Source organism: Heterocephalus glaber, unplaced genomic scaffold (genome assembly GCF_053883595.1).
Source record: "Heterocephalus glaber isolate CG9 unplaced genomic scaffold, H.glaber_assembly_v1.0 deba00001646, whole genome shotgun sequence".
Classification (NCBI taxonomy): Eukaryota; Metazoa; Chordata; class Mammalia; order Rodentia; family Bathyergidae; genus Heterocephalus; species Heterocephalus glaber.
In genome coordinates, this window is record NW_028258399.1 from 57,136 (window position 1) to 67,772 (window position 10,637).

The following is a 10,637-nucleotide window of genomic DNA, read 5'->3' on the forward strand; positions in this document are numbered from 1 at the left end:
AAGCCATATGATCCTGTCAGTAGTTGGAGAAAAAGTGTCAGACTAAATTCCACAGCTGTTCATGGTAAAAGCTATCAGGAGACTAGAAGTAGAACAGAACCTTCTCAACAGATAAAAGACATGCACTCCATACTTCCAGCAAGAATGCCTTATATGAATGGAGAAGATACAATGCTTTCTCCTTAAGGTGGGGAACAAGGGCAGATATGTTTACTCTTTATCTGTCCATTAAACTTGGAAACCTAGGCCCCACCAAAATAGTCTGGCAATAAAATGACACAATTAGGATAGGATTGGCAAGATAGAAGCAAAATCTATATATGTAGATGAAATGATCATTTACAGAGAAAATACTAAGAAATCTCTAGGAGCCCCTACAACTTGTATTTGAATTTAGCAGGATTAGAAAACACAAGGTATATATAAAAATTCAGGTCAGTGTATACTTGCTATAAATGAAGAATTAGATATTGAAATTTAAAAGTTGTGTAGGAGTACAAAGGACCTAGAAAAGTAAAAAGAAAAAGAAAAAAAAAAACAGTGTTGGAAGACATTTATTACCTAATTTTAAAACTCCCTCTAAAGCTACAGTAATCAAGGCAGTGTTGGCATAAGGAAAGACATATAGATCATTGGAATAAAACAGAGAATCTAGAAATAGAACTGCACATACATGGTCCACAGAGTTTTGAAAGATTATTTAACATTAACATTTTATAGAACACAAACTCAATTCAAGAGCAGAGGAAAAGATAGTGTTTTCAGCAAATGGTACTAGAACGCCTGGTATCCGTATGTAAAAAAATTAACCTCAACCGTTTATTTCCATACATAAAAATAACTTGAAAGCATCTATGAACCTAAATATGAAAGCCTAAAAGTATAAAACTTTAAGAAGAAATTATAAGGGAAAATGTTTATGAATTTAGGGTAGACAAGAACTCCCTAGGATACAAAAAACATGATGCTTAAAAGAAAAAAATTGATAAATGAGATTCCATCAAAATTTAGAACTTTAAGTGACATCGTAAAGAAAATAAAAAGTAGTCCTTAAACAGTCCATATTTATAATACATATAACCTATGGCCAGAATATATAAAGAATTCTTTCAGCTCGTTAATAGAAAACAAAATTAAAAAGTAGACACAACAAGATGATAAATAGCCAGTACACCACAAGGAAAGGTGTGCAACACTAGAATCAGAAAAAAACTAATCAGTACAATAACAAGATTGAATTGTATACTCATTATGGAGATGAAGTTAAAAGGTTTAAAAGAACAAATGTCAGCTTAGGTGTGAACCAGTTAGAATTTTCTAATACTGCTAATGTGAATGTAAAATGATAAAACCATTTTGGAAAGCAATATAGAAATTTCTTGTATTACTGTTAAGAACTAATAGTCCTGTTCTTAAGTTTTTACTTGAGAGGAATGAAAACACATGTTCACAATAGATTTGTACATACAAGTTGCCTGTCCCTTATCTGAAATTCTTGGGACCAGAGTGTTTCAGGTTTTCATTTGAAATCCACTTGCTCTGCAAAGAGGACAGCTACTCCTGCTTTTCTTCGGGCTCCTGTCACATGGAGTATTGTTTTCCACCCTTTAATTTTCAGACTATGAGTTTCTTTTTGAATTAAATGTGTTTCTTGTATGCAGCATATTGTTGGATCTTGCTTCTTGACCCATTCTGACAGTCTATTTCTTTTGATTGGTGAATTGAGACCATTAACATTGATGGTTATAACTCATACATATTGACTTATCATTGTCATGACTTTTTCTGTTTGTTGGATTCTCCCTCTTTGTGTTTAATTTCTTGTCACACCTGATGGATTCATTCTGCTGGGCTTCCTGGGATTGTGATCCTCATTGTCTTTTCCTAGGATATTATCTAAAATTTTTTGGAGGGCTGGTTTGGTATTCATGAAGTTCCTAAGGTGCTCTTTGTCATGAAAGTATCTTGTTTCTCCATCTATTTTGAAAGATAGTTTTGCAGGGTACATCAATCTGGATCGGAGGCTGTTTTCCTTTAGGGCTTGAAATACATCACTCCAAGCTCTTCTTGCCTTGAGGGTTTGCATTGAGAAGTCTGTTGTGATTCTGATGGGCTTTCCTTTGTATGTGATTTGTTTCTTTTCTCTAAGTGCTTATAGAACTTTGTTCTTCTGTTGGGTTTCTGGAATCTTAACAGTTATATGCTTATGTGTAGACTTTTTTGATCATGGCTAGTTGGAGTCCTATATGCCTCACTTATCTGTATGTCAAGTTCTTTTCCCCTGATTGGGAAGTTTTCTGCCATCACTTCTGTGAACAGTTTTTTTATGTCATTTGCACTCTCTCCTCTTTCTTCATTGAGCCCAATTGGTCTTATGTTATTCTTCTTTGCATTGTCTAGCAGCTGCTGGATTGATTTCTCATGTTCCCTTACAATTTTAAAGCAATTTTTCTTTTTCTGGTCACTAATTGCAATCTTATCTTCTATATCTGAAATTCTATCCTCACATTGGCTCATTCTGCTGTGTAGACTTGCAGTGGAAGTTTTAATCTCCTGGAAATCTGTTTGCATCTGTTTTATGGATTCCGTTTGTTTCCTATGTTGGGATTCTATCATGTTCCTGAGCTCCTCTCTAGATTTATTAATCATGTCTTGCACTATGGGCACAATCTCTGCTGTTATCTGAGAAATTATTTCTGATCTCATTCTTTCCCGATCCTCTTTTGTTGCCAGTTCAGGGAGTCCACTTGGTTGAGTATCAGAGTGTTCCATCTCATTTCCCTTTGGGGTTGCTGTAGGTGATCTGGAAGTCTGGTTTTGAGACTTATTTATGTGTTTTCTCATTTCGACTGGGGCGGGGGCCTGTTATTGCCTGCATGGATTACCTCCTCTGAGCTGGGTGAGGTGGGACAGGGGCTGGGAGCAGCGGTAAGGATGGTGACCCGAAAGCCCTTTCCTGTGGGCTGGGAGCAGCTGGAGGGATGGTGGCCCGGAAGCCCCTTCCTCTGGGCCAGGAGCAGCGAGACAGAAGGTGGCCCAAAAGCCCTTTACTCTGTGCAGGGAGCAGCGGGAGGGATGGTGACCGGGAAGCCCCTTCCTCTGGACCAGGAGCAGTGGGACGACGGCTCAGAAGCCCCTACCTCTGGGCCGGGAACAGTGGGACTCAGTACCTTGGTCTGGTGGTCTGGCGTCCTCTGCGTCTTTGTAGTGTGGAGTCAGGTGGCTGCCTGTCTGCAGCGGGGTGATTCGGTGTCTTCCGCCTGACTCAGGACCTCGGTAGGGCATGCACAGACCTGCCTGTCTGCAGCGATATTATTCGGCGTGTGTTCTGCGCCACTGGGGACCTGGGTAGGGCGTGGGCAGACCTGCCTGTCTGCAGCAGGGTGATTCGGCATCTTCCGCCCGACTCAGGACCTCGGTAGGGCATGCACAGATCTGCCTCTGCCATGTCTTAAACATAAGCAACCAAAGCATCCCGGAAGTGTTTATCATTTATGAGAAAAAGACACTGGAGTTGAGGTGTCATTTCTGTATGTCAACCACCCAGTTACTCTGGAGTCTGTCTTGAACTTCAGAAGCCCACAGGCCCCCGCTTCCATCAATAACCCTTCCTCCAAGTGTAGAGTCGTGCGCGCCCAACAGAGAGAAACGGTAGCAATGGAAATGCGACAGTCTTACGCATGCTGCTCCATCCGTCTGCCAGCGAGAACCTCGTGCCGTCAGCAGACTCCGGCAGTTAAAATCTTCGGATTTTTACAGCTCTGGAGACAGGTGGCCCTGCAGCAAACACACCAGTGCCAGCCTGTGGAAGGACAGATTAGGCAGCTCCTGCCGTCAGGGAGCAATCTTCTCGCAGGTGTATCTCCTCGGGCTGGTGGACACTCTGAGAGGTCCAGGCGGGTCCTGCAACTCCACCCGCTTTGCAGTTCCAACGCCACTCCCAGGCCTGCTTCCCAGAGGGCCAGTGACGCAGTCAGTAGTTCTTGAAAGCCTGTTATGGGAGGGAGTGTGTCAGTGTTTGGGGACCTTACTTAGCCTCCAGCTTCCCTAACCGAGAAAGTGAGTTAGTGCTAAAATTAAATAAAATAGTCCAGAAAGAGCAAGTTGTACAATTCCTAGTACATAGTAAGTACTTAATAACTAGTACATAATATCAACAATATTGTTGCCAGCCCTGGCCGTGCAGGCCTGTAATCCCAGCGCTCTGGGAGGCTGAGGCAGGAGGATCGTAAATTCAAACCCAGCCTGGGCAATTTAGCGAGATGAGACCTATCACAGAATTTTTTAAAAGGGTGGGGCTGTCGCTCTTCAGGAAGCCCTGGGTGCAATCCCTGTACCACAGGAAAAGTTTATACCTGTGGTATTTTGTGTTTGTGCCTTATAATCCTGTTCCTTGTTATAATCAGCAAGTATCACCGTGCTCATTCTACACTTGAGGAAAATAGATAGGCCTCAGTAAATAGCGTGCTCTAGCTATTTTGATACACATAGCTGGAATGCAACACCCAACGTCTTCACGATTCACAGAGCTACACTCCTCATGGGGAGGGGTCCGCTCCTGTGGCGCTGTGGTCCCTCTCACCTCCCCAGACCCTAAACTGCTCCATGGGCTGTTGTTTTTGCAGAATGGTTCTTAAATTGTGATTGTCTGATTCAGTTTTGCATGATTAGATTGAGCTTAGATTTTAAAATTTCATAATATTGCTATTGCTAGAACAATTGTATTAACCAAAATCACACACCCCTGCAAAGGACAAATGCTGCAGCCCAATATTTATTTATTTATTTATTTATTTATTTATTTATTTAAAAATTCTTTTATTGGTACATTGTAGGTATACAACACAATTACATTTCTCATTGGGAATTGTACCTTTACATAATGCATCCTGGTTCTTATTTTTTCCCCATTCCTAGCCCTCCCTTCACGCCCTCCACCCTTCCCTATTTACAAAGACTTCGTTTCCATTTTTTCCATTTCTCAGCATTTTTCCTTTCCCTTCTTTCTTTTCCCCTGCCCCTCCCACTACCCCTACCCCTTTGGACATTTTCTTTCTATTTTGCATTATCGATTATTCATTTTAATCATTGGTACATTTTAGGTATACAATATAATGACATTCATCATTGGAAATTTGCACCTTTACATAGTCTCTCTTGGTTCTTATTTTTCACCCTTGCCCAGCCCTCCCTTCAACCAATATTTATAGATTTAAAATAAATACGCAAAAGAAATGGAATGGATAGAAGGAAATTATAATATCACACTGCTGAAATAAGTTCACTTTGAATTAAATGGTAGTTTTTGAAGCACATCTATATTGTTCTTTATAGTTTTACAACAATTTTAGGTAAAAATTTAAAAATTATTTTACATGAAATAAAAAATCTTGAGACTGCTGTTTCCTCAGGGATGAGGTAGAGATACATTCGTAGTTGGCAGGGTGTATTTAGGGGTGGGCAGGCTTCTTAGAGATCTTCTGTCAGAAAACAGTCTTCCTCCCAAGTCAGGTTGAGCAACCTTCCTGTGTTTCTGATTTGAAAGATAAGACTTCCCGCCCCAGGTGGCTGCTGGCCAGTAAGCTAATTTTAGCCAAGAGTGGTAAACATTAAAGAAGGATAAATTTGAGTCACTCGGAGGAAAACGGATGCACCTAGAGACCATGATGTTAAGTGAAATAAATCAGGCACATAAGCACACATATCACATGGTTTCTCTTATATAAGAACCCCGAAGTATAAATAATCTCCCCATGGTGAACGCTGTTATGCACAGCAATTATGTACTAATAAACAGAAACAGCATGGTAAGCATGGCCATGGCAGGAAAAGGGGGCCAGTAAAGCAAACGGCACTTGGCCTGGTGGCCAGAGAGGAGCTCTAGCCATAGACCTGAGAGGGAGATTTAGTCACTGTGCAGGTTGAACACTGCAACCAAACTACCAAGAATGAAAATTGTGTTGGTAACAGAGTAACATAAATTATAACGTACGTATGAGTTAATAGTGCGTTTTTACATGAGTTTGCCATGAAACAATTTACTTATTGGGAATAAATACCTTTTTCAACATTTTCAAGTAAAGAATTAAAAAGAGTGGTGGTGCACACCTGTAGTCCCAGCACTCTGGGGGCTGAGACAGGACTTTACAAATTCAAGCTCAGCCTGGGCAACTTACTGACTTAGCAATAACCTGTCTCAAAATTAAGATGCACTTCAATGCAAACGCCCTGTGTGCAATCCCCAATACTAAAGAGAAAAAAAAATTTTAAAGAATTAAAAAAAAAAGAAAGAAAATAGCCTAGAGGTTCCTCCTGGACCACAAATCACAGCTTTAGTACTTAGGACTCCTGAGTGTTTGGTACCTAACATGAATGTTTATGAAAATGCATTTTCACACAAGGAGTGTTACATTTGCACAGGTGTGTGTATATCTGAGCACTATGGGGAAGTTAAGTAAACACTGTTGGAAAAAGTGAATTCTGAAGTATGGTTCTACGTCTCCAACAGGAGCTGCTCTAATCCATTGCCCTGGGAGCGAGGCTAGGTCTGTGTCTCCACCTCACTCTTGGGACAGAGGTACAGAGGGTCGGTGACCAGTTTGTGAATTCTCCAGTGAAAGATCTAAAATCACCTCACGGCAGTGTTTCCAGAGACTCTCCCTTGCTTTCTAAGATAGTTGGACATGAAACATGTGTTTGGCACACTGAAAAATACACACACTGGAAATGACAGCAAACTTAGAAAACACAAAGTGATAAGGTCCACAGTTGGACCACCAAAGCGGGTGTAGGCTTCTAGCATCTGAAGAACTGGAGTATGTAAAATAAGTTTTGAAGACTGTGATAAACACAGTGTTCTTATTCAGTAGATCCCTAAAACAATTACGTGTTAATTTGGACTTTTGTAAATAAAACTCAGAAAAATTTCTTTCTAAATGGGTGCATCAGAGTAAGAATCTATTTACATAGAATGTAGATTAAATGTGATATTTTCTCTCAAATAAAAGGGATTATGGTTATGATTTCCTAATTAAAAACAATAACAATGTCAAAGCTATGGTAGGTTTTATGAGAGTTATAGTGAGACAATGAGCTTTGATGGGTAAGTGTCACAGCAAGTAGGGTTTATAATTGTGCTATGTGACATGGTACACTGTGTTTTACTGTGATTAAGACAACAAAGATAGTAGATTCTATATAAATGATTTGATGATGCTGAATGTTACAAAATCAATTAAAATAGTATTATGTTCTGTCCCAGTAAACAAAATCTTATAAATGCTAAAAAGTTTATTAAACTAAAGTTGTTTTGATCTTCTGTAATGTCTGAAGATATTACATAAAGCATAAGAAATGCACTTTAGCATGCTTTGGGGCACAAATGGCTTGATAAGTCATCAGTTTATCCCATTTCAAAGAAAATTTGGGCTTCTTCAATGTTGTTCCTGATGGAGCCTAGTTGATTTTTGTTCATTATCCTTCTAATATTTAAACATAATCTTGTAGAAAAGAACAAAATCACAACAGTTACCCATAAAAATCACAGAATAGTTCACGTGGCCTTTTTGTCATGTCACTGAGGTCATTAACTGAGACAATGCTTCCTGTCCTGCCTGACACATTTAATTCATAATGTGTGTTACTACAATCTGATATTTGGATGCCTGGATATCTCCTTGGTATTTGTCACCAGTACCAGGCAGTATTTGGCCAGAGAAACTAGACCAAATATTACTAGCATAAATGGGTGAAAATTTTCTCAAATGAATGAGAGCAGGAAACAGAAAGTTTGACGTCTGTAAAGGTGGAGTTATGGAAGAGAAGATTGATATTTATATTTTCAGGGTTACAATTTTATCTGTAGAAGATATTTCTTTTCTATTTGCAGTTATAATTACAAGTCAAATAATGTGAAAGAAGGATATAGGATTTTTGTCGTGGACATAGTAGTTTTTTCCAAGTGTGCCTGAGGAAGGCAAGTTTTACTAGGCATAGGAAATGTTACAGTCTATAAACCCTCACTTCCAAAGAGTCCTAGGACTACTAGTAAAAAAAAATTAAGAAAGAGTACTATCAGTGACAAAATTTCATTCTAATCCCTTCAGAGGGTAGTATTGGTGACAAAATTTCCCTTAAACATATTTTGAATCATCTCCATATGAATAACCATCTCTGTTATCTATTAGTGGCAATAATTTTGGCAAATAATTTCACTTTGGAGCCACAGATTAGGATATATGTACAGTTCTTTGTAGTGTATTTTAAATTATGGCTCATGATCCTGTTGGTGCATCACACTAATATTGTTTGAAAGTAAAATGGAATTAAATTTGAATAGAAAATGTAGAGGACCAGAAGGTAGTCTGCAAATGTTCCATGTTACGTATCTGTACACATACCATGTGACAATGTGAAGTGCCTTCCTTAACAGAATCACAAGTCTGTCCTGTCTGTGAAATGAAATCACTTTCTGGACAAGGTCTGTATTCCCAAAAAGCTTTTATGGGGCTGGGGATTTAGCTCAGTGGTTCCGGTGGCTGCCTTGCAAGTGCCAGGTCCTGAGTTTGATTCCCAGTACCAAAAAAAAAAACCCAAAAGCTTTTATGGTAGTGGAAAGTACAGAAAATGAGCAAGTAAACAAAATATCAAGTAGTGGTGTTGGGATGAGGCTAGGCATTGTTGCGGCTTATATCTGGATATTCCCTCAACACCTCCTGCACTCATCATACCCGGGGCCCGGGGAAGGCGCCTGGGCCAGAGGGTGAAGTACTGTCATGGGCTCTTCCCCTGGTGAGTTCACAGCTACGTGCGGGATTGGGAGAATGCAGTCCCGGGGGCGTGGTCTGGAAGGGTCTGCCTCCCTCCTCCTCCCTTGATCCCTCTCTGCTTCCTGTTTGCCTTGGCATGAGCAGCTTCTCCTCTGTGATGCCCATCTGCGATGCTGCCCAGCCAGGGAGCAGCCAACTGTGGACTCAGATCTCTACAAACTGTGAGCCAAAATAAATCTCTCTTCTTTTAAGTGTCAGTATTGGGCATTGTGTCTCAGTGATGAGAAAGTAACCGAGTCAGGCATTAACTAGAGATTGTTCTTTTTTATTGGATCATGAGAAAAGTCCCGTCTCTGTGTGAATATATTTCAAGTTGAGATATGGCAAAAGCAACATGTCACTGCATGCCCTGGGGAGGAACAGTGGGCAGGTGCCAAGCCCAGGCAGGCAGGTGTTCAAAGGTTAGAGAACTGGACATCAGAGAGAGTGGCGCAGGTAGAGAGGTGCACATGAACCGGACTGACTGAGGCCCCATAACCTCGGTAAAGATCTCCAGCATCTTTTCATCGTCACAGGGGCCATTCGAGGGTTATGCACAAAGAATCTCTGTGGTCTGATGTTTTAAAAGACCAGTGCAGCTGCAAGAAGGAACCAATGTTGGTGAGAAGACCACTTAGGCAACAGACAGTTGTGGCTTGGATTAGGGTGCAAACAGTGAAGACAAAAAGAGGCAGATGGATCTAGGGAATGCTCTGGAGGTGGAGCGTGGGATTTGCTGATGGTGTAGTATAACCAGGAAGGAAGGGAACCATGGTCACTTCCAAGTCTAGCCTGTGCTGCAGGTGGATGGTTTCATCAAATGAGGGGAGGAGCAGGGAGTCGGGAGGATGGTAGGAATCCCAGTTGTGCTCAGATGTCACTGAGGTGCATGTCAGGAGCCACACCGGGCCAAACATCAGCACCTGGAGCTGCAGATACAGGACAGGGCTTCCGTGAGAGGGGACCCAGCCCTTGAGCAGCAGTGACTCTTGATCTCCACGGCGGCTCTGGTGGGTATTTTTATTTTACACAGATATTCTCAGCTTTTTACCTCCGACAGCTTCGTGTGGAAAGACACCCAGTTCCTAAGGGGAGGGCGTGGATCCAAACCCGAGAGTTGCTGCTCTCCTTACCGCACCTCTCGGTTCTCAGGTGCATTTGGACATCGCGAGGGTTTCCGAATGGAGTATTTTTTGTTAGTTTTTTACATGAAGGATTTTTCTTTAAAAAGCCTTTAGTCTGCAATGAAGCTGACTCAGAATTTAACTCAAGTCTATAAATTCACTAGTTTCTGTTCTTACATGACTTTTCTGCGGCAGATGGCAGATGGCACGGACACTTGTCTCTTGTTGCTAGTGTTTGCAGTACACAGCATTTACATTCCTTGGGGTAGTTAGCACAGGGGCACATCACATCTTAGTCCCCTTTCACCCCCTTTCCCTCCCTCCACCTCTTGGTCCCACCTGAGAAAGATCTATCTCCTACTCGCGTCTAGTTGCTTCTGTCTTCTAGTTTCAGCTCACACAGCAGGCCGACGGTATGAAGCTGGTGTGTCTGGCTCGGTTCACATACTGCCCTTCACGGTGCGGCCCGGTTTTCAGCTGAAGGGCACAGGGACTGCGGTGTGTACCGGGCCGTGTTCTCGCTTGTGGTCGGTGCAGGACGCCGAGTCAGGCGGGCCGCGGGTCGGCTGCTCTCCGCAGAGCTCGGGAAGAGGGGAGGCCGCTGCCCTCCGCTCCAGAAGGGCTCCCTGCTCCCTGCTCCAGCCGCACAGTTCCCGCGGCGGTCGTCAGTCTCCGGGCACCAAGTCCGCGGTGCGGTCTCTGTGCC